This window comes from Aedes aegypti, chromosome 3, assembly GCF_002204515.2.
Source record: "Aedes aegypti strain LVP_AGWG chromosome 3, AaegL5.0 Primary Assembly, whole genome shotgun sequence".
NCBI classification, from domain to species: domain Eukaryota; kingdom Metazoa; phylum Arthropoda; class Insecta; order Diptera; family Culicidae; genus Aedes; species Aedes aegypti.
The window spans coordinates 37,474,448-37,495,928 of record NC_035109.1 but is presented as its reverse complement, the minus strand read 5'-3'; the positions used below and the strand labels follow the sequence as shown (position 1 = coordinate 37,495,928).

The 21,481-nt window shown below is 35.7% G+C and overlaps 1 protein-coding gene across 5 annotated transcripts in view; it reads left to right on the top strand.

Moving 5' to 3' along the window:
• Window positions 1-21,481, top strand: part of LOC5572215 (high affinity cGMP-specific 3',5'-cyclic phosphodiesterase 9A) — a 781,628-nt gene that overhangs the window by 200,669 nt on the left and 559,478 nt on the right. Inside the window, exon 1 of one of the 5 annotated variants that reach the window (XM_021853024.1) lies at window positions 5,239-6,389. The exons of 3 other annotated variants lie outside the window; for them this stretch is intronic. The gene's annotated coding sequence lies outside the window, so the exon portion shown is untranslated. Of the gene's footprint in view, window positions 1-5,238; window positions 6,442-21,481 lie in introns of those variants that run through there. One more of the 5 variants, XM_021853023.1, reaches the window with a different exon arrangement.

Below are 21,481 nucleotides of genomic sequence, written 5' to 3'. Positions count from 1 at the left end.
CACGGAAGTTGGCCAACAGTTTTTCAGGCCGAAATTTATGCCATTCTTGAATGCGCTGACATTTGTCGTAAAAGGCGTTACAGGAATGCTAATATATGTATTTATTTAGATAGCAAAGCAGCCTTGAACGGTTTAAAGTCTAGAACTTACACAACAAGACTTGTTTGGGAGTGTGCCAAGCTACTGCAGCAGTTGGACTATCGTAATAAGGTTAATCTATATTGGGTTCCTGGCCATTGTGGAATAGAAGGAAACGAAAAAGCTGATCAGTTAGCAAAATAAGATTCTTTCATGCAATTTATCGGGCCTCAACCATTCTTCGGAATGGCCTCTTGTGCTCTGAAAATGCAATTAAAGAGGTGAATGAAGGCAAAAATTAAATTAAACTGGAAGAGTGCAATAAACAGTCCGAAACCAGACCCTTATCAAACACAGAGGTTGTTGAACCCTAATAAACACGATCTATGTACTCATACTGGTTTATTAACAGGCCACTGCCCCAGCAAACGTTTCTTCAAAATCATAGGTAAATTGCAAGAAGATATGTGTCATTTCTGCAAATTAGAAAGTGAAAGCACTGAACATTTGTTGTGGAAATGTACTGCACTATACCACAAGCGTTGCAAACATTTAGATAAAGGCTTGCCGAGCCTAATGAAATTTGGATCTATCATCCAAAACAGGTACTAAATTTTATCCGAAATGAAGTACCTGATTGGGATTCATGCCAATAGCTGTGGAGTTGCTCCATATAGTAACATATTCCTACAAAACGGCCAAAACAAAGAGGATAACACCACAATAAATCAATTTAATGGTCGCATTGGTACCATGTCCTCTCAAGGGATAAAAACCATTCCGCAAAAATTCGTAACGATACGATCCTAGAACATTGTATTATGATTGGCGGCTGTTACCAAAGTTAGAGATTTGGGACACACCTCTAACTCATAAAAAAGATTGACGCATCCTCTAATGGTCGTGAGCTGTCCTGGTCACGTTCTTGCGAAAGTTTTGGAAAGGGAAGGGATGATTGATTGAACACCTATTTAAGAAAAAAGCACGACCTCTACAAATTCGATTACATGCAAGAATATAATAATTGAATCATAAAATAGGCAATTTTCATTAGTTATTCGCGATTATTTATCTAGAGCAATAGGTTTTAGAGGGTATAAGTCATATAGGATGTCCCAGAAGGTATGGGAACGACTCTGAGAACGAGAATCACAATACTTTATCAAACAAATAAATATGTTTATAATTTTGTATTTTTCCCTGAGCCATTTTAAATGCCGCCTGAGAAAATTTTGTTGGATAAAATAATCATTTACTTCGATTTTTTTGATTTTGAAAAATCATTTCGTATCTAGCCAGCACAAACCCTAATTTTGTATTTTGTTGGAATTAATTTAGTAAGTAATGTTTCATGAGAACCCTTCGATGTGGTGAGTTCAATTACATCGTGTCTAAGATAATGGAAAATTTTTGTTCATAATTTTATTTAGAATTGCAAGTAAACATTTAACAAAATGGTAAATTCATAAAAAATCGCTTGTTTTTTCTCTCCACAAAAGATAACTTCAAGAAATCATAGCTCATAGTATAAATAAAAAAAAAATAATTTCAAATTTACTTATGTCAAATAACTACACTTTTGGATAGGCAACAAAAATGTTTACGTACTTACAATGGCTTGGTTTTGACTCTTTTAAACATCGACCACAGCTGAAATCGAATCTTCAGTTTCTTTTCAAATTTTATATACCTAAGTCTAAAATTTCCCAAAAAAATTAGTGATCATTTATTGTACTGGCAATGATGCATACATTTTTTCAGTTTTTTATTGTCCATACTTTATGACCTAGCCCAAATTTCGTACAACATAGTCGCTCAGATGTAACCCGATTTGTGCAAAACCGATAAGAGGAGTCTCTAGAAATGTAACTCCATCAATAAACAGGTAGCGAAAAAAATCGCTCATAATTCAAAATCTGCTCTTGATAAGTGCATGAATAAAAGGTGTGAAAACCAGATTTTTATCTGCTCTACTCTAGAAATGGCAGTATGCTTAAGTCGTGCCCATACTTTCTGAGACACCTCTATTTTCCTCTACTGAAAACACGTCCACAATTGAAACACATTCTTGCGCATTTGAAAGACAATGAGTTATTCTTGCTTCGTAGGCATTTTTTCAAAAACATTTTTTTGAATTTTGCATACTAAATTTTTACTTAAAGTTGTGACATTTCCTCAGCATTGGATTGACTAAATTTTCAAATTAATTAGAATCGTAATCTTATATTCTTTGATCAGCACTCACGTAATTTTGCCGAAAAAGTCTGAAAACTATTGAAAATCATTGAAACAGTCATTACAGTCATCGTGCAAAAGTTTGGGTTCACCTGAGCCGCGCACAAATCATTTGTGTTAATTTCTCTGCCATTTTTAAACCTATTTTGATAGTTCATAGTTTTTCCAAATGCAAATAATGGCGCGTACCGTAAAATGGGGTGTTAAGGACACGTGGGGTTCTAAGGGATTGAACTTCTCAATCAAGTTCGACAAATCACAGAAACGTTGAAAGTCAATATTTAAGTTATCTGAAATGCTTGATTTGCTCGGAGGATTGTGAGCTGCATTATGTTATAGGAGCTGTCTGTTAATATGAAGTAGAGTAAAGTGGGGCAAAAGTTCGAGTGGGGCAAGAGTTTCTTTTTAAGATTTCTAGCTCAAATCAAATCAAAACTTAGAAATGTCATGGTGGTTCGAATGCTATTCAAGTAAGAGACTTTCACTCCAAATATCATAAAAATCGATTGAGATTTGGAAAAGTTATGGCTATTTGTTGTTTTTCGACGTAAATATTGTAATATTTGGTCAAACTTTCGATGCATGGAACCAAATGAAGATAAAATATTTTTCAACATTTTATGTAAGGGCGTTTCTAGGCCTATCATAAGGATGCTTTGACGTGGATTAGTTTTTCCATAAATAGTTGGAATCAATTTTTGGCCCATAGTGGGGCAAAAGTTCGAATCTGCGGGGCAAAAGTTCGACCCATGTATAAACCCACGGAAAATTTTTCAAATTTCCTGAAATCTACATATTATCTTCAAATTTAGCGAAATTTGCCTGATCGTGCGAAAAATGTCACAAAATTTTTACATTTCCCTTATTTTTGCGAAAAACTGCTATTTTTTGGGTGTACTACAATTAACCCTGTTTTGGGCATTTTTTGATGAAAATTTAGTGTGTATTTTTTGGCAAACATAAGTTTACGGCTGGTAGAAAGTATGCCTGGCATAAAAGTATTGATATTTTGTGTTTTAGCCAACGAACTTTTGCCCCACACTAGATTCGAACTTTTGCCCCACCGGTGGGGCAAAAGTTCGAATAAGACAATCAACTTTGAAAATGTTATAACTAAACATGGGTAAGTATTTTGACACAAGTGTGTTCAGCAAAGTTATAGCCAATATGATGAAGGTTCGCTGTATGGTATTTGTTTTGTTTCATCTGCTATTATTTTCCTGGAAACTTTGATTATACCACTAAGGTCGAACTTTTGCCCCACCTTACTCTATTGTGGTTTCTAGATGTTGAAAATGTTTCAAAACATTTTTGTTCGAATTTTATGGGCTAAATACATTCATCTACAAAACCATGAAGTATATTTGAGAAAAAATCGTGAGTAACGTAGATGATAAGTAAATTTAATTGAAATCATAGTACAGGCAAAAACTTTTTGAAATTCTATCTAGGTTTGGATTTTTATGAATAATAATGAAAAAAGTCTCGTTTTGAAAATAAGTGGGGTGTTAAGGAATTATCTATTCATACTTTCTTAGTAACTAAACTCATTCGATATATGCCGTAATATATTTCAATATTGTTTTGGGTTGTGTCGTGAAGTTAACCTACAATGTAAAGTTAAGGGGTCTATTTCGTAAGTCTCTGAATATCACCATAAATGATATCTCGAAAATCTAGATAAAAACTAATTATTGTGAATATGGGATTATTATGATAAAGTTTTCAAAACTTGTTCCATCACATTGGTGAAAAGTTTGGAAATAGGAATGATTATCTTATTTGAAATGGTTTTGGAGATTTTTATTCTTGATAATAATATTTTGTTATTTATGGACTCTTTTTGAAATAAACTTTTTAGGCTTCGTGGGCAGGTGTTAAGGCTCAAGAATCCATCATTCAATCATCAACAGTCATCATAAATTGAACACTAGTTTTTGTTTAAATTTAAAGAAATCCGCATGAAAATCTATCATCGCATTACAGGTACCAAGTGTGATAGAATGATATCTTTTCGTGGGAAATGTTTCAATTTTGAGCAAAAAAAACTGGTTTTAAAAATTTCTAAATTCTTTTCTTATTAAGTGTTGTCGATCATTGAGTACATTGTGATATAGTGTGTTCGATTTCCGCTCCGGCATAGTTTTGGGAACTTGTAATCAGAAGACAAGTGTTCGGCTTATAGGTATGCGGCTGTAGAGCGAAAGAACTCAGCATTCATAAACAATTCACTCTTACTTGCGATCGGGAGATGCAAACGTGAGCGTGTTGGGAGTTTGGCATCTAAGTCCGAAAGATACATGGGTTTGCGAAAAGAGATGTGTTCAGAGTTAGTACTCGGATTCAGTTTGGCTTTCTATTCCGCAGAATCATAATGTGTTCTGTAGCTTTGTTGGTTAAAGCGCTGGTGTAGCGTACACGGAGTCGTGAGTTCGAGTCTCACTAGATTTTTTTTTCGCAAATTCATGTCTAAATTTGTCAAACAAACACACTGTGTCTTCTAATTACAAGTTCCTAAAACTACCCATAAACGATATTGACCAAAATAATTATGTTTTGCTGTTGGGAAAATATAGTTTTATTTACGAAGCTTAAATTCCTTAACACCCCATTTTGCATTTTCGTAAAAAAACACACAGAAGTTGCTCAAAATTTAGGTAGATTTTTTTTTCATCCCTTAACACCCCATTTTACGGTACATGATTGTTTCGAAATTACACAGAATTTTCGTGTTTTCAGTAAATTAGGTGAATCCAAACTTTTGCGCGATGACTTGAATGACTGTCCGCCAAAATTTTGTAAGATTATGATTCTAATGAACCATTGATTTAAAATTTTGGTCGATCCAATGCTGAGGAAATTATGCGATGTTTTTTAAGTGCGTTTTTTTTAAATCTTACAATTTTAAGTAAAAAATTAGTATACAAAATTTGAAGAATCATTGTGACAAAATACCAATTATTAAAATGAATACAATTTGCGGCAGGGTTAACTGAGAAAAGTTAGATGTTCATTTTGGCTTAACCCAAAATATGGAATTGATTTAGATCACTGCTAGTGAGATTCCCCTAAAGATTGAAGATGTGAAGTGGAAAACATTTGTACACAATTTTCCCACCCGATTTGAATACGTTGGAAAATCTCACCTGGCATCCCTGGGCATATTGGGACGACGACACGGACCGTTTCCGATCGTCAACATCATCATCAGCGAAGTGCCTCGCGAGCACACTTTTCAGTTTCAGTTGCCGCCGAGCGTTAGCAGAGTAAACATGTTCATCTGGCAGTGCCCGAGTTTAGGCAAGGACATGGGGGGCGGGAATCACCCGTAGTGTCGTCGGTGCTCCCTTTGGCCCAGTGTCCAAGTTTCTTTTTGTGGATTTCGGTGTGTTAGTGCTCAGTGCAAGGATATTCTATTCTGTGGTGAGAAGCGGGTTCTAAAGCGCGCCGAGAGAGCACAAGGAGCACATTCCGTGTATATCCGGTGGAAGGTACAACAAGTGGCGTATAGAAGCGTGTTGTTTTTCGATCCCATACATATTTTTTCCGAACGGGGATTTCGTTAGAGGGACAACTGTGGCAAGGAGTGGTGAACCGTTGTCGGTCGTAGTTCGATTCTGCCTGCGGGCGGTCAAATTGGGCTCCTGCTCGGCGATGGCCTAGTTAGGACCGAAGGTGAAACGATGAAGCATCCAAAATTCTATCCGGAGTGTGTGGCAGCTGTGCTCTATTTAGTTTTGGGGCCCACCCCGACCGACAATGAATAAAGAAATCCGACTGTTTGGTGGAATGCGGACTGAAATACGGTGATAATTGAGCATTGCCCGGAAATAGGCACTCACATCCTTGAGTTGAGTGAAACGTCCCTGGAAGAAATAGAGGAAGACACAGTGCAAAGTGATCAATTTGATTGAATATTAGTGAAAGGTGCTGAAGTGAATATTTGCCTGGATTGGAAAAGAAATAACCCGACAATCGATTTGGCTTAAGTGGATGATCAACACGTTTACAGATAGGAGGATTTTGAAGCTTTCGTGGATGCGGGGGATGCGAGAAGTGCAGTACTCGAACCAACAGTAAGGCTGACGGAATTTTGTCGAGCACGTTTGTCGTTCGATAGCAGTGTTTGTAAGTGGATGAGTTGATTGTTTTGATAACCGTTGCAATCGAAAAGGTGGAGCAATGATTGTTATCATTATACTTTTTTTCCACTGCGGTTGTCTGTTGATTTGTATTTCTAGTTCAATATTGGCATTGTGGGAAACTGTTTTGTTCGGAACAGATTTTATACGCGATTAGTCATCCTCTCAGGAAGAAGGGAGTTATTGCATCTATCGCAAATTTTCTTATGACTGCAATAGTGACGTATTTTAAGATAAGTAACTAATCCGTTGGTCCACGACGTTTAAAAGCTGAATCTAACAGAATTCTTATTAATATAGAAGACAGTAATTAGTTTTCCTAATGAACAAATATGAAAAATTGATCCCTTATCTGCTCACTTGGAACAGCTGAACATTTTGATGAAAATTTGATGCTTAATCCGTTACGTATGCTTCTCATAGAATAATCATAGCAGTTACACACATATGATATTTTTCTCGACTATCATTGCCTCGCGATCAAAAATGTAACGCAGAGCCCCTGTATCAAAAACATCTATATGGGCTATATCTCAGTGTTTGCTCTGCCGATTCTCGAAATTCTTTCACGTATCTCATTTTCATATCCTCAAATTTTGTACGAATGAAAGAAACTATTCCTATAGATGCTCAAATTTGTCATACGGGCTTTTTTTTAAATTATCGGACAGGTTTGGGCCGAAGGTTCACCGATTTGTATGAAATTTTCACCAAAGGTAGAGCTCGTGAATACATGACCAAAAGTGAAATTCATAAAAATTATAGTGGCCTATTTTCCCGGAAAACTCTAGATGAATTTTCACGATTTCCCTATATACTTCAAACTTTAAAAATTCATATCTCCTGAACTATGCATCGGAGAACAAAAAACTTTTAGTAAAATCGAAAGGAAATTTTCTCAGCAATCCATTAAAAATATTAAAAGAAAAACATTTCCCGGAAAATTTTTCACCGCGGAGAAAATTGTCGAAAAAATAGGGGAAAAACTATCGTCTGTATCATGAAAAATTTTCAAAAAATATGTTTTGTTTCATCAATCCATACTCTAACTTTCATCCATAGTCGCCAAAGTGGTATCTTTATCCGTTTAGGCGACAGAACTGAAGAACCGAGGACCACACGTACGCTTCTCATAGGAAAATGTGTTCCATTGAGAGCCTCATAACCGTGCGCTAACGGCGGCAGTCATTTACACGCATTGTAAGTGTAACGCAATAAACCATCGTTCCCTTTCCAGTCAGAAGAAGCTTTTCGTCAGTTGGAGCACTCTCCATTGGTCTGTTGGGTGTTTTGTGTGCCCTTTATCAGCAACGCTATCTAGTATTAAAGCTAACAACCTCTACGGGAGCTGCACGGGAAGTTCTTGCAACAATCAATCATTATGCTAACGTTTGAAGGATGAAATCGCATGATCCACTTTCTTTGACAACTTATCTATATATTCTAAATATGTTGTTTCGGCTTTAGTTAGAAATAATTAGTTTTGGATACACTAAAAATTTATTTTACTAAAAACTACGAAAAAACTTTTTTGTTTCAAATTTGTGCCTTTAAAACAAGTATCAAAGCGTCGATATGTAGCATTTTGACAAAAAAAAAAGTGAACAAGAACAGCATCTATGTTGTGAGCAATAAGAGGAACTCTAGATCAGCAAAACCTCTAGTTTTTTTTGCCTGTAAATCAGAATTGTAATCCACGTAGTATAGTTTTTCAGCATTAAACTTCTAGTTGAAGTCCAGTTGAGATAAAATAGACATTTTTGATTCCATCAAAATTGCAACAACTCAAAATAATCAAGAAAACCCCTATGTTTACAAGTAAATCTAAATTTGGAACGTTAATTGTATAAAAAATCCGAACTCTAACTTTATATTGTAGTGGATATAATTTAATAGAGCGACTTTCAAAATTCTTACAGCAATGGATTCAAAAACTATTAAGGTGATTATAAAACGAAGCCAATCTTTGAATTTTCAAGTGCACAAGACGAGAGAATTTGACAACAGTTCGCGTTGAAAACCAATCAAATTGCTTGCTTGCTGGTGATGACCAATGGGATAGTGCTCCGCGTTGAAAGAGCACTATTTGGTTCTCAAGTCTTGTGCTCTTGAAAATTTGAGGTGTGGCATCGTTCAATAATTACCTTAAAAGCGCTAACACTATTAACGCACAATTAAAAGTTCTCGAAATAGGCAGTCTATTTCATGTTATTGAGCTAGATGTGTTTCCTAGTTTTAACTGGTAGGTATGCTTCTTAGCACAAATTCTACAATGAAACACCATTCCAAGCGATAAAACATTATAGGTATTTATTGATAGTTTCAAAAATCGAATGTTTCTTTGATTAAAATTATAGTTCGCTTTGCCCAGTCTTTCAAACTTGTTGGCCTATGAATCAAATTTCAACTCGTTGTATGAGTACTGTTATTCATGTTCTAAATTGCTTGTGGGTGTATCTTTTGTAGTTTGTTTTCCTCTTTAAATTCTCCTATGTGCAAATTTTGCTGGAAATGTTTTTTCTCTGTGCTGCTTCTTCTGGAACAAACTATCGGTTTTATTTTGAAGAATTTTTGTTCAAATTCCTATAAGGCACTTTTGACGAACCCTTTGCTTGAGCTCATGAGCATGAGCATTGATGACCGTATAATTCTTGATTGCCAGTCCGTGATTGAACAGAATAATTAGAATTGCACCATTTGCTCAGAATTGCAGAACCAACAGATGGAGCTTAAGAGTAGCGTACCATGTCTTGAGTACAATTTCGAGAATTCCAAACATTATAAAGTCAATAACGGCATCGGCCATGTCCTTACGGTCATCGGGATAGTAAAGGAATGTTAATGTGACATCCAAGACCGAGCAAACCTCTGCATCTTCATGGTTGTCACAGGAAGGAGTAAGAAGCTACACATTCTGGATTCGCCTTGGTAAATGATTGCATTATTGTAGCCTCGATTTAATGTCATTTATTTAGATAGATGAAGATGGAATATCAAATAAGTCAACACATCTGGTGAGACCAAGTGTACCTAACAATTTTCATGATCTCACAGGAGAAAGTTTCTGTTGGTAGGGAGGATTCAAGAGTTATATCTTATAGATTTAATATGGTAAACTATTCGATGCTAGACTATGAATCAAGGTAGTCCTCGACTATCGAGACGAACCAATCATAGTTTTTTTATATGTATAAATTCATAAACGTAGCATCCATACTGTTTTCCCGATGAAGAATTGTATTGAAATATTTTACTTACTTGAAATAGAAGCATGAAACGAGCTCACCAATTGGTAATGCATCGTCGATAGGGTAGCTACAAATTTCTTAATTTTCATCCCCATACGCTGAACAAACATACGATGTTTGAGTTTAATACAGAAAAGGCTGTATGACATTTGCCAGAAAGTCGTTTGCCACAATGGACCATCAGAAATATCAGAAATAAGATATTACTTCATTGCTTTGTTTGGCTTTGGATTTTCAGCATATGATGTATAATTATATGGAAAATAATGTAATCGTAAGGTTTTTACCTTTTAGTACGATAATATGGTTTCAAATAAATGTGGTATTATAGACTTCCAAGCTTTTCACAGTTTTTCAAAAATTATTATTTTTGTCAATGTTATGATGAACATCTTCCAGACTTTTTCATACAAGCCATTAGTGGTAGTTGTATTTTCAACATTCTGTTTATAATTAATAATCCCTTCTTTGAATATTAAAATGTTCTTTAGGTCTAACTTACTTATATAAGGACATCTTTATATCATTGGCTGTTCTTCATCATTGTAATGGAACTTAAAGCTGAATTGCATTCCTGTTGCAAACGGAGTTGATGACTTCGATTGATATTAAGTTGAAAATTAATAAAAAAGGTTGTGGGTCATTTGGCCGAATGTCGTTTGGCCGAACGCCATTTGGCCGAAAGGGTCATTTGGTCGATGCATGCATTCCCCTTTTTTGAATGACCCCAGGCTTTGGAAAATTTAACGATCATTGACACATGAACCATAATTTCATCCCATTTATCCGCCTGCATTCATACAACACGCATGACCTTTATCGTTCGAAGAAGATAACGAGCCATGAACGAAAACAAGACAGAAACACACCACCCACTGTTTGATGCCGATTACTGTGTGTCACAACAGAGGCGAATATTTTCCCATTTTCTGTGCTATCTTTACAACCAAAGGGGTGTTTGATATTCTAATAGGTTATAATAAGGTTGTTGAAGGCTGCATTACCAGAAAATATGAAAGTTATAATCAATTTTATGCAAAACATAAATCACCCGTGTCGCTTAAATCGCTGTTGTAGTCTGTGAGAGCTGCTGAACTTGAACGCTCTCGCAAACGAGAGAGTGAATGTTGACTTTCATAGGTCTTCCCGATTGCGATGTGCCACGAACTGTTACACTCTCTGAATATGGTTCGATCGGCTTAATCGGATCAAAATCCAAACACTGAATTAGCCAATCACTGTGTATTAACGTCAAAATGTCAATCTGTAAATAGTCTGAAAATACTTATCCGACTAAATGTCCTATCGACCAAATGTCACATGATTCTCAAAGCAATTCAATTCTTTTCGACCAAATGTTAATTCGACGAAATGTCCATTGGACCAAATGTACTTTCGACTAAACGTCATTCGACTAAATGTCATAGATTCCTGACAAATCGATTCTGGTAAATGATTTTCTAGTAAATCAAATCGACGGAAGAGCTCCGTTATCAATGTCTACAGTCCCTGAATAAATCTAGAATTCTTAAAATGTTGTTTAGAAACATGCCAGAATATTTTTTCCCCGATAAATTCATCTCATTTTTCTAATTTAACTATTCTAGGTTCTTCAAAAATAATCAGAAACAAAAATTACTTTAAGATTTTTTCCAAACGTTTTGCTTATTTTTGACTTAGGACACGAGGTACGTTCATTGCCCTTAAAAAAAAACATTTAAGAGACATGAATACTGTTCCTAAACTTACGTCGTAATAATTGCACTGAAAATCTCATCAAAATTTGAAGGTGAAGATGAAACGGGGTCAAACATAAAATTTTCAGGAGCACAAATCTGGAGAACTAAGCATTCGATTAAGCTGAAAACTTATTCGATTGATCACTCGCAGGTGATGACCAATCGATTAAGTTTTCAGCTCAAACGGGTGTTCAGTTCTCTAGATTTGTGCTCTAGAAAATTTGAGGTTTGGCTTCGATTCATTTTTACCTTAAAGTGTTGAGACTACCTGAAAAATGTTAATCTGGTATTTTTTAGCTTTTGTACCAAGAACGCATAATTAAGAAAGACTTAATGCAAAATCTGTATTAGATTATTATGTATTCATACACATTTTTTTACATTACTCTATCAAAAACCTCTGTATAGAAGGTGAACAATGATTGTAAAAAAAACATACATTTGTTGTTGGTTATTGAATTTCACACTACCATGTATAATACATGATTGTGTTGGTTAAACTCAATTACATTTTCGACTTTTTTTTAATAATGATTTATCGTTTACGGCTAACCAGCCGAATGGAAATTAGAACAACAACCATTAAACTAAACATTACATATGCTTTTCAATTGGATTGAATGGATAAATCGGTGATAATCGAACACCAAGAGTAGAACCGTTTCAAAATTTAACAAACGCTGGAGATTTTTCATGAAATCGCTTCAGCAGTGTCGTAATGATACCCGATCAGTGTGAAAACGAACAGAAGCAAACTCCGCTAGCACGAAGCCAATCTGACTTTGAGAGCGAATGCGACGAAAAAGAGAGTGGGTGCAATACACGCACCATTATTGGTGACACTGAAGAAAAACAGTTGTTTTGGATTTCTGTGATGCATACAAGAGCAATGAAAAAAAATAATAGTCAATGGTTACCTTACGTGGAAATTGTGACTTTTACGTTAAACAGATGGCTTGAGGAATTTTATCACCTTATTCAATTCGCAAAACAGATCCCTGAACATATATGTTATTTTGTCTGGCACATAATCCTTCATAGACAAGAATATGTTCGAAAAGATAAGCTTTTTGTTTAATATTCTTTTAATATGACATATATGGACGAAAAAAGGAATGTTAGTTTGGGCTCTTGTGTTTAAATGACATGAAAACTAAAATTTACAATTTAGATAGCAAGCTCTTAGTTGATATAAAATTTCACGTGAAATTCGGGAAACAGAGAATGATTTCCCTAGAATCGGTAATCCCGGAAGACTGAATTTGCCGAGGAATTCATCCCGGGATTGGCAACCCCAATTAGATATTCTCAGCAGTGGCGTAGCTAGAGTTTTGGGGGCCCGGTGCGGAGGTAGATTTCAGGGCCCCTCGAAAAGAGGTTTGTAAGATATGTCTTTTATTAGCGAGTTCACACGTACCTTCAGTATTTGTAGAAAAAATCGTGATTAACCCCTCTACCGGCAGCCTAGTTTTTGACCGCTAAAAATATTCAAATCGCGATAACTTTTTTGTTTCTCGATATTTTGCACCATTTTTCACAAGATCTCAAAAAACTCTTCTAATTTAAAAATCCGTATCGATAACAATCATTGGTGATCTGGTTTTGAAGATATTTCGTGTTCCTTGGAGGACCGACATGCTCCATATGGTTGGTTGGTGTTTTAGGTCAATTTATCAAAAAATAAAATGTGTACTATACAAAGCCAGGTCATAAGGATCTGCTATGAAAAAATCATACAAATCGATTCAATATTCTTGGAGAAATCTGGAAATTACGATATGAGGTTTTTTGAGTTTTCAAGATCTTTATATATCCAGCGTGGTACCAGAAACAGAAATGCTCATTACTCAAAGACAGCTGCACCAAATTGCTTCATTTTTTCACAACATACTCGCATTAATGTATGATTCCTTGGAATGAATATCCAAATACTATAAAAATTCTGTATCCTGAGATACTCACGTGGGTTATTGCTACTCGTCGGTCCCCAAGGAATTTTATTCTTAATTCAAAAGAATTTTTTGAGATCTTGTGAAAAAATGGTGCAAACATTTTGAGAACCAAAGAGTTATCATGATTTGAATATTTATAGCGGTAAAAAAATGAAGCTGCCGGTAGAGTGGTTAAAGGTTCAAAAAATAATCTGCCGGTAAAAATTACAATTTTGGCCAAGAAATCGTTTTCGTTTCAACTTCTTGTGGAACCTAAAAAATAGTTATTTATGCAACAAGTTGCAAAATGATGATTTTTTCAGCACGTGTCGTACATTTATCCAACGAGGCTCGCCGATTTTTTATGTTTTAATTTATGAGGAACTCCCAGCAAAATTCATAGAGGTACCCTAAGAAAAAAAATAGAATATACCTTGAAGAAAAAAAAAAACATGAACAGATTCGTAAAATTTTGGAACTACTTGAACTCTTTGAAAGTCTTGGAAGACATTTTGTAGGAGTATTTGAAAGAATTCTTGAAAAAAAAGCAGGCAGGAGTTCCTGGGGAAATTTCTGCTTTTATCGCCTAAAGAGCTTCTCGTACAGGGTATCCGCATATTATCCGTACTAAATTTGAAGACATGCCTCTATGCAACCGAAATAGATACATTGAGCATTCCTACATGGTTTAATATTATATTCTCAAGCAACAAATTTGGCCCATTTCTGATGTCAAATATTTGTAAAATCCTAACCAATCGTGTTGGGCTGTTTTAACGAACGCCGTTTTTCTGACTTTATGATGGAAGAGAAATGCCCTTCAATCTCAAAGGATTTAAACTGAATAATTTTCTGTTTCCAGTCTATCCTACAGCCAAGATTCTGTAGAAAATTTCAATCATAAAAAGAATATTTGAACTCATCTTATAGAAATTATATCTAATATGGCTAGTAGACAGTTTCACAACAATCAAAATGTCTGGGATTCAACCAGTCACCCCCTAGTCCTAGTTGCAATACTAAAACAAACTACCAGACAAATGTTCATCCAATTCAGAGAAAATTAGGAGGTGCCTCAAGTCGAATTTGTGTTTTTTGGCTATTTTTTACATTCAAAAAATTCTAACGAGAATTTGGAAAAATGAAAATCAAAATAAATACCACTAGTTGAACGTATTATTAGTACTTTACAACTTTCGAGAACACTGTATGCCGATTAGAGATGGTTTTGACCTCATTAAATTGATTTCTGTTCATTAAAGTACCTGTAAAACATACATTTCTCTACAGTTTTTGTTCTACGAGATTCTTAACCTCATGCCTAATCATAAAAGTTCAACCGTAGTATCATTCCTTTGTCAATTCTGAATATTATTGTAGTACATCATTTTTGTATCCGAATTACAGATATATTGTATTAATTAATCGGAAATACGATATTCCTCATTCCCCTGCATTTAGAGCTGCTGCCATATGGCGCAATTGCTGACATGTTACAGAATGGAACGTAGTAGCTTTGCTTTTTCAATGATGGATGATGATTGAAGAAAAGAGCTATCAAATGTCATCAACGCAGTCGTGTTTCAAACAACATTCGCATTTGATGCCAAGAAATTACATATGTGATATAGCCCGGAGGTCTAGCTTCTCGACTACTGATCTTGAGGATCAGAGTTTGATTACGGGAGTTCCTTAAGAGTGTTGTTTTTTGCCATGGACCAAATGACTTGAGGCCAAACAATTTCATCACGATTCATTGTTCAAAAGTACATCTTGTGGCTGAGTCATAATCAATAGGACTCACAAAAATCTCCCACTCCTAAGCGAATGAAGAGAAACGCTCAAGTAGTGATTTGCGCCTTTAGTCCTTTTTATATGCTGTATATAATAAATTTTTGGTTTCACTCGAAAAAAAGAATCATAATTGAACTCCGATCCTCAAGATTGGTGGTCGAGAAGCTTGACCTCGTGGCTATATCATATTTGTAATTGCTTGGCATCAAATGCGAATGTTCTTTGAAACACGTCTGCGTTGATGAGATTTGCTAGATGTTTTCCTCAATCATCATCCATCATTGAAAAAGCAAAGCTACTATGTTCAATTCTGTAACATGTCTGCAATTGCGCCATATGGCAGCAGCTCTAAATGCCGGGGTAATGAGGAATATCGTATTTCCGATGATTTTTTACAATTTATCTGTAATTCGGATACAAAAATGATGTACTACAATAATGTTCAGAAATGACAAAGGAATAATACTACGGTTGAACTTTTATGATTAGGCATGAGGTTAAGAATCTCGTAGAACAAAAACTGTAGAGAAATGTATGTTTTACAGGTACTTTAATGAACAGAAATCAATTTAATGAGGTCAAAACCATCTCTAATCGGCATACAGTGTTCTCAAAAGCTGTAAAGTACTAATAATACATTCAACTAGTGGTATTTATTTTGATTTTCGTTTTTCCAAATTCTCGTTAGAATTTTTTGAATGTAAAAAATAGCCAAAAAATACAAATTCGACTTGAGGCACCTCCTAATCTTCTCCAAATGGGATGAAAATTTGTCTGGTAGTTTGTTTTAGTATTGCAACTAGGACTAGGGGGTGACTGGTTGAATCCCAGACATTTTGATTTTTGTGAAACTGTCTAATGGCTAGCACCCCTCAAAAAAAAAAAAAAAAAAAATGTCTCCAATAAATTTCAATTTGATTACCCATCATTGTATTTTTCGCTATTTCATAGATGTATCACCCTCTGAAACCCAAATTTTTATTTTCGATCTAAATATCATTTTTAGTTATCTAAAATCGTTTTGGGCAATGATTTATTTTTTTTTCACAAATCTATAAATTTTGGTTTTTGATTTTTATAATTTTTATTTTTAAACATCCCTATCATTTTTATTTTTTCTTGAAGTCTCTTCTAGTTACTGATTTTTGGCAATTATAAAATTCAAATTTTTACAATACTCTTAAAAATAATAAATTTTAAATATGTGGGGCCCAGATAGCCGTAGCGGTAAACGCGCAGTTATTCAGCAAGTCCGAGCTGAGGGTCGTGGGTTCGAATCCCACCGGTCGAGGATCTTTTCGGGTTGGAAATATTCTCGACTTCCCAGGGCATAAAGTATCATCGTACCTGCCACACGATATACGCATGCAAAAATGGTCATTGGCATAGTAAGCTCTCAGTTAATAATTGTGGAAGTGCTCATAAGAACACTAAGCTGAGAAGCAGGCTCTGTGGGGACGTAACGCCAGAAAAAAGAAGAAATTTAAAAAAATATTTATCTGATTTTTTTATTTCCCGTGTAATTAACTGAAAAACAGGTTGGAAATTATTTTAATACCACCAAGCTCTTCTTATGTTATAGGTTAATAGTATAAAAATATAAAATATAATATTTTTTATATTTCACGTTAAATAAACCCCAGGCATTTGTAGGTTATATAAGAATACAATTTTTCGAACAATTTTCACAAATACAAAAATGGTTCAAAGTCATAAAAAACTTTCCTCATATGCGTGTTATGAGTCAAGGTTTAAGCCAAAAGTAAAATCATTTTGATTTCCGAGCTACGAAAAAATACACAAAATTCCAAAGTGTACCCCCGCAGTACCACTTCGTATGGACTACACAATTGGCGATACAACAATTCAGCGTGTTAGCCACATAAGAGATTTGGGTGTATTACTCGACTCTAGACTCACCTTCAACGATCATCGTTCGGAAATCATTGATCGAGCAAATCGACAGCTGGGGTTTGTTATGCGGACGACCAAAAATTTTACTAATGTCCATTGTTTGAAAGCACTCTACACCTCGCTTGTTCGTTCAATTTTGGAATCCTCTTCCATTGTATGGTGTCCGTATCAGGCGAACTGGATTGACAGGATTGAACGTATTAAAAAACGGTTCGTGCGCTATGCTCTACGGTTGCTTCCGTGGAGGGACCGTTCAAATCTTCCACCATACGCTGACCGGTGTTGCTTGCTTGGGTTGGAAACCCTTGAACAACGTCGAATCACCCAACAAGCTGTTACAGCCGCCAAGGTATTGAACGGAGAGATAGACTGTCCGAATCTCCTTGCAAAGCTAGCTCTGAACGCTCCAAACAGGATTCAACGCAGGAGTCTGGAAAGGATGCTTGCTCCACAGTTCCACCGTTCGCTTTTCGGGTACAACGAACCATTGTCTTCCGTAATGAGAGCATTCAACGATGTAGCGTACCTATTTGATTTTGGAATGTCGTCAACAGTGTTCAGACAAAAAATTTTAGATTCGATGAGAGCTAGATTTGTTTAAATTAGTACAGTAACATTCATTGAGACTTATGTCAGATGAATTAGGAAAATAAATAATTCCTTGGAATTGGTAAAGAAGTACTCGGGAAAATCTCGAGCTTGACCAAGGGTACGCCAGTTGTTTTTTTTTGGGAAAAATGCTTTGAAGTTCCCTCAATGAAATTCTTGGTTGAAACCTTGATAAATTCCTTGAACGATTCCTATATGCAATCTTCCAGGATCCTTGAAAAAAATCAGGGTAATCATTTTCGGAATCCTGAGGCAATTTTTAAAACCCTTTTATTAATTGACGCCCATATCGGAAAGCCAAAACGATTATTACTAGCTATTTTATAGTGGTTTTACGTCCAAAGCAATTCTTTCAGATATTGATTTCCAGGTTGCATTGCTCAGAATGTTTTTTACATGATAGCACTGGAAAAAGATCCCTGAATTTGTTGCTAATGTTTATTCTGAAGAAACCCAGTTAAAATTTCTGTAAAAAATCCTGAAAGAATTTCTAAACAAATTCTTGGAAGAAATATTACTTTTTTTTTCAACAAAACCTTGAGTGTTCTCAAAATAAGTTTTTCAAAAAAAAATGGTAAAATTCATTGAATAATTTCATATAAATAACCAGGAGATTTTTTAAAAGAAATATCCAGAATAATTATTCAAAGCCACCCGAGGATAAATTCAGATTATTTTTGGTAAGTATTTTTGGATGATCAAAAAAAAAAAAAAAAAGGAATGTTGATTGCCTCAAGCTCAAAGCTCACCAATGCTCCAGATTTTTGGAGGCCAACAAACTAATGTGTATTTAACTAAAAATCAAAATTCATGAAGTAAATATTTATAAATCCAAAGTCTTAATTAGACTCGACATTTAAAAAAGGTATCTGAGCCTACTTAAGTATCCACATGAGGATTAGCTAACCGCGGCCCTTTTCGAAGGCTCAGTTCTTTCATGCGCCTAATCGATTTAACAACAACAAATATTTGTGGAGGCCCGAAGGGACGATCACTCTGGGCCCCTCTGCTGGTACTAAATCTAGCCATTAAGTATTTAAAATAAGGGATAATGAAGGGGCCCCTGTACATAACTGATCCAAATCTCCTTCAAAACCTGTGCTTATTATACTAATTTTTAGTTTGAGAACATACAAATTGTCAAGCTAGGTCGAACTTTCAATGCTATGAGAAATCCGCACTTTAATTTTGGGGCCCCTATGATCTCGGGGCCCAGTGCGGACCGCACCTACTGCACCTCCCTAGCTACGCTACTGATTCTCAGAGCATAACAAATGTAAGACAACTTTTAGTAATTTTTGTGGGAAGCTCTGACAGAACTTAGTGATAATAAGTCTTCACGCTTTTCAGTGGAATACCTATAAATAAATTGAAAACCAAATTTTGCACTGTACCTTTTAATTCCACTAGAGTTTGTATCTTTTAACAGATACGCGTATTGAAAATCTTGAAAGGGATTCCCAGAGAATTTAATAGATCGGCTGAGTAAATTCTAATGTATGTTATCTCTGAAACAATATTCAAATATTCAATGAAGCTTCTCTAACATGGAACCGCGGAAATTCAAAGATAAACTTTCGGAGGAACCCATGAGTTCTTGACAAAATCCTTGAGCAGACTCCAGAACAAAACGGATGGTGTTATTTCAAGAGAAATCCACGAAGATTTTCTCATATGAGCGCTTTTGTGGAAAAAAATCATATCCTCGCTTAGATTCTATTTAGGTCCTATAACAACAGTTCAACATTCCAGTTCGTTTGGTGAAATTATAACTTACTGACAGCCATTCAAAGTTCATATGGGATGTAAGTTACTTTGGTGATTGAATATCTCCAGAGACCAGAAATCTCTGTAGAAAGTCTAAATGCAGATATCGATAGGTATTTTTTCTATGAAAGACATTGTCGAGGACCTTTATCCAATCCAACACATGAAAAAAGATATTTGATCAAATAGTTTGGCAAGGTGTCGTTGATTGACACGTTACAAAGTTGAGCAATATGTTCGAATACTTAAGGTTTAATAGCTTTCTTCACAAGCGTAGGATTGCACGTACGGTCTTTGGTAATGTTTTTCATCGTAAAATATCTATCAAGGTCTGGATTTAGATTTTTTTTATGGAGATCATTGGGTGACTTCTGGCGATTTTTCCTTGCAAATCCTTTACAAACGGCTGACGCTAAATTATAGTTCCATTTATTGAACTGGAAATTTGAACAGTTGTCATGGAACCTAAATAACATCCAATAAAAGACTAGAGGAAGAATTCATATGCCCTAAGCTAATAACATGGTGTAACTTTTGGAGGAATCATAGTGGAAATCCTTTAAGTTTCTAAAAATAAATAAATTAACTGCTGTAGAAATTTTCAGTAAGATAACCAGAGACATATTTTGATATTCTTGGAGCTTTCTCTGATAGAATTTACAACTGAACGTTTCGAAAATGGTTTTGAAGGTATGCAATGGATCAACTTGTCAGGAAACACTGCAGGGAAATTTGATAGAAAAATAAAACTCAAACACGTTCTTTGGTCAAAGCCCTCAATGAAATCCTGTACGCATAATGCGTGACTTAAGGTTTGATTTTGCATATGTAAAGTTAGTTAGAATACGCGCCAACGGTAGAAAACCTTTATTTTGGTGTTGAAAATCCTAAAATCTGCAAGGGCCTGAACAATACGGAAAATTCTCGTAAATTAACGATTTATGCTGAACTTACCTCAAATGAATCTTCTCACACTTCACAGACTGTTCTAGTGAATACATTTTCCTGAAAACTCAAACCACCGCACACGTGCCAACTAAACACCCCCAATAAGTGGGAAAAAGGTGGCCTTAGCTCGGTGTCCCCTTTCTCAAACAGACAGAACAATGCACATTTCTCCGTCCAAACACAATTACAACGTCCCATTCACGGAACCAACACGGGAGAATTCCCATCCAAATCGAGTCCCGGCAAATGTGAAGCCCCAAAGAGCACATTCCTTCCCATTGCTGCCCGCTTACGGCTGTGGCTGTGTCAAAGAACATCCCGAGTCAAGAGCATAAAGACGACGACGATGACGACGACGACAACAACATAACCGACGAACCAAACAGCTCCCCTGCGGCGGGAAAAGTTACACATATTGAAATACACGTGAATGAAACCTGAAACCTCCATTTCCCTTTCCGGCCGCGCGGTCCCGATTCATAATTGACCTTCGCTCCCCCAAGGCAGGCAAATTGTTTGGGCTTTATGCTGCTGATGGAGTGTAGAACGGGGTCACTCGAGAAACGGAGGCAATCTCGGTCTTATCTGTAAACAGTGTTGAATACGGCGAGAGCAGTCGCACAGCCGGAACAGCAAAAATCAATATACTGGAAAAGGATATGGGTGTGGGTGGGTCGTGTATTTGGTTGACCGCAATCGGAGGTTGATTTCGGGTTGTAGGACAGTGATTGTGGTTTCCTTCTCGCAAGATGGTTTTGGTGATTTAAATGTCAACTCGGGATCAGAGGATTGAGGTGACTACGGAAATTGAATCACCCTAATGAGGTGGTGGAAAAAAACAATCAATTCATAGCACGCTTCTGTGCTACTTCATATGCATTTAACTGACCTACCTTTTAGATAACAGACGTTATGGTTATCAGTAACCAGGTGTAAATTGACTTTCGAGTCAATTGAATCGAACATGTTGACGTCATTTCAAGAACACATTTGATAGATGATAATCATGATGATATCATTCTCGTTAATAAAGAAATAAAAAAAAAAAAAATGATGATATCTCAGTGAAAAATAAA